Raw genomic sequence first — 4000 nt, forward strand, 5'->3', positions numbered from 1 at the left:
TTTGTGCTTTCCTGTGACTTGGCGCTAGTATCCCTTCCTGTGTTGTATTTGGAATATCATGGAGAGAAAACAGATAGCCAAGAACTTCAGTGTAGGCAAGAACCGTTAATTTTCCTTTAAACTCTATTTGGAAATAATTTAAGCTTAGAGAAAAGTTGCAAAAATACCTATATATCTTTTATTTTTTGAACCTATTAACATCTTTTACCTTTAGCTTTATCATTTGATCTCTCTTTATCCTCTCTCTCTCTAAAATATGTGTGTGTGTGTATATATGTGTGTTTTTCTGACCCATTTAGTAGAAAGTTATATACATCATACATTCTTATATGCTTCTTATATTACCCTGGCATAGTTAATTGACTTCAGTAAATTTAACATTTGTATAATACTTTTATTTAATATATCATTTATATTCCGATTTTGTCAGTTGACCCCATAACATCCTTTAGAGAATTGTCCCCACCGCCCTGTGCATCGAATCCATTTTAAGATCAGATATTGCATTTGATTGTCATGTATCTTTAGCTTCTTTTGTTTTAGAACATTTCCACAGCCTTTGCTTCTGTGACATTGACATTTTAAAAATATTACAGTCCTCTGCCCGCCCCCCTTTCTTTTTTTGTAAGTGTTTCCTTATGATTAGATTAGGTTATGCATTCTAGGTGATGTTATGTTTTTCTCCGGGTGTCACACCTGGAGGCCCCCAAAGGCCATCTGTCCCTCTTTAGAGATGTTAATTTTGGTCACCTGGTGAAGGCATTATCTAATTTCTTTGCTGTGTAATTATTATTTTTTCTCCCTCCCTTGCAAGGAATAAGCAGTGTGGGGAGAGGAACTGTTAAATTTTTAAAAGAAAATGTATTTGACATTGATGGAAAGGAGGGGAAGAAAGTTAATGATATGTATTTCAAAGCAATTGTTAAATTGATTGCATTCTTTCTCTTTTAGTATGTCTGCCAAAATTTACAAAATTCTTTTCCTAATAATATTTTAAGTAGGGATGTCTTAAAAAAATCAATAGGAAGCCTCAGGCATAAGCTCTCTTCTATCTTTTCCTTAGCAAAACTGATAATTATATCAATTTAGTTGTATACCTGCAAAGGTAAGGGTTTTGGAAAAATAAGTCTAAGATGTTTCTGGTTTCACAGGTCGCTGAGAGTGATCCGAGAGGATGTGTAACTCCTCTATAGGTTGTCATTTGGCCATAAAATGTGAGTTCTCTTGGGTTTCCATAGAGATGTCTAGATTTAAAATATTTTAAGCACTGCTACTTTCAAAATGAGTGTCAGTAAAAATAGCTAAAGCCAAGGCTCTTTTTAAAAAATTATTAAACATTTTTAAAAAGTAGTGAGGTTCCTGGTTAAAAATTCGTGTTGAAGCCAAAGCTTGTCCTTCCCAATCGTTCTGCATCAACTGGCCTTGAATAGCCCTGGGGAGAAGAGGCATCAGGAATTGCTTTCCCGGCCTTTTGGCAAAGGAATGAGACTACATTGACTTCATCTATGAAGACAACTGCCAACTATTTTCCTACTCTGTAAATTGTTAATTGTGTGTGGTGAGGAAAGGGGTGATGGCTGACGCTATTATTTTTATGGGTACGACTGGCATAGGTTCTGGTGAAAGTTTGACATCTTCAGAATCTTATGTTTTTTCAAGTTGGGCTAATAAAAACAGGCCCCTGGGAGTATTTCTCACCTGATTTGTACATGACCATTGGGCTCAATACCATGTATCCATGACTACTAGGGAGACTTCGTGATGTGGATGAAGCCCATGAACTTGGGCGTCTAGAGCAGGTATTGGCAAGCCCAGCTTGCTGCCTGTTTGGGTACCACTCATAAGTCAAATTGATTTTGTGTCTTTAAAGGGTTGAAAAAAATCAAAAGGAGATTTTAATGACTCATGAACATATGAAATTTCAATTTCAGTGTCCATAAATTAATTTTTATTGGAACACAGCCATGCCCATTTATTTCCATATTGCCTGGGGCTGCCTCTGTGCTACAGTGGCTCAGTTGAGGAGCAGTGACAGAGACCTATGGTTCCCACAGCCTAAAATCTTCGGTGTCTGGCCCTTTAAGAAAATATTTACTGCCCCCTGGTCTAGAGAATATAAAATGTTGAAGTTGGATTTCTAAGGTGCTTATTCAAGTTTTGTGACTTTGGAACTGAATCATGTGGTTCATTGTGCAGCTGTGCTGAATTGCTTCAGTACCATGATTCTTTTTTAAAAGTCAGTTTATAAATACAAAAGAGAGATCCAAGACACTAAAATATTTATTCTGGCTTAAAATATTTTGTTTCCATATATACACTTTAAGAGGGTGGCAAGGAGAAAAGATAATTTATCATTTTATTTGGGTTTAGAATAAAAACATACATTTTATTCATGATCATCATATAAAAATATTATCAAGTGTGTATCACTTTTAGGAGCACTTACTAAAATGTCAGAAATCTGCTGCACCCTTTAAAAAAGCAGGACTTAAACAGAAACTATCTCCATGCCACCCCCATTACTGTGCCTTCCCCAATTTCCCTGGGGAACAGGTTAGGGAACCCTTTGGTGCTAGTTTGAGGAAAAGACAAAAAAATAAATATGTGTTAGGTATTTTGTGTATGTGTTTTTCAACCTGGTGTTGAGCTCAGAACAGAGCCTTAGGTGTAATAGATCAATGTTTTAATTCTAAACTTCGTGGTGAAGATTATTTGAGGCTGACTTCATGAAGAAGGAGAGACGCTTGAGACACTTGCTTCCCTGAAAGGCAGTAGGATTGGAAAAAGCAGGTGAGCAGGAGTGGGCAGCACACGCACTATTAGAGTAGGGGGAAGGCAAGGATGTGAAGCCCAGGGCCGTGATGCTAGAGTCAAGTTATGGTTAAGATCCCCTACTTTCCAAGAAAGAGTCATTTTTCACCCTCCCTCTCTCTCTTTCTCTCTCTTTTTTGGCCGTGACCACAGCATGCATATGTTTCCAGGCCAGGGGATCAAACCTGTGCCACAGCAGGAACCAGAGTCACAGCAGTGACCATGTCAGATCCTTAACCTGCTGAGCCACTAGGGAACTCCCTCCTCTTTCTGATGTGAGTGATTTCATACTTGTTCCTGGAATATGTGTGGTTTGGGGTAGGGGATGGCTAGGGACAAGGGTTCTGGCCCTACCGTCACCGAAGTAAGGAGTCCGGAGTCACATGTCACTAGGCAAGGGCTGTGGGGATGTGAGTGTGTCAGTAAGCAGAAGCTAACATTTACATCAGTATGTGCCAGGCTCTATTCGTATGCTGCCTCATTAATCCTCACATCAGTCCTATGAGTCAGGAGTTATTCTCTCCATTTCACATCAAGGAAACTGAGGCATGGGGAGGTTAAGTAACCTGTCCAGGGTTGCGGAGCACTAAATGATCGAATCAGTCAGAACGGGCTGGTTTATGCCACGGGAACAACCGTCACGTTTTAGTGGCTTGGGAAAAAGTGTAATTCTCTCATGCCGCACCTCTTGTCCGTCTCAGGTCAGGCCACGGGCTTGGGCCGCCATCTGGAACCTCCTCGGTCCCTCTGGTGGGGAGAGAAGAGGAGATGGCCAGCAGGGCTCTGGTATCAGAACACAGCTTCACATTCAATGTGTAGATGAATCGCCTGGGGAGCTTGATGAATGCACGCTGTGACTCAGAAGCTCCGGATGGGCCTGAGATTCCACAATTCCAGCAAGCTTCTAGGTGATTCCTATGTTGCTGGACCGTGGACCACTCTTGAGGAAGGAGGGCTTCCTGGCTGTTACCCAGAAGTGCCTCATCACTGCTGCTCACGGGAGAATTAAAGTAAATCACATGCACATGCCAACTTCAAGGTGGCAGGAAATGTAACCCAAACTCTACCTCAGGAGGAGGAGAAATGGGAATGCTTGTGAACAGCCCTCATGAAGAGCAAAAAGCATGAAGCTAGGATATGAATTCAGACAGGGGTCTCCAGGGTGCTCTTAATCATCACTCTGCAGGGT

This window comes from Phacochoerus africanus, chromosome 2 (assembly GCF_016906955.1).
Source record: "Phacochoerus africanus isolate WHEZ1 chromosome 2, ROS_Pafr_v1, whole genome shotgun sequence".
NCBI classification, from domain to species: Eukaryota; Metazoa; Chordata; class Mammalia; order Artiodactyla; family Suidae; genus Phacochoerus; species Phacochoerus africanus.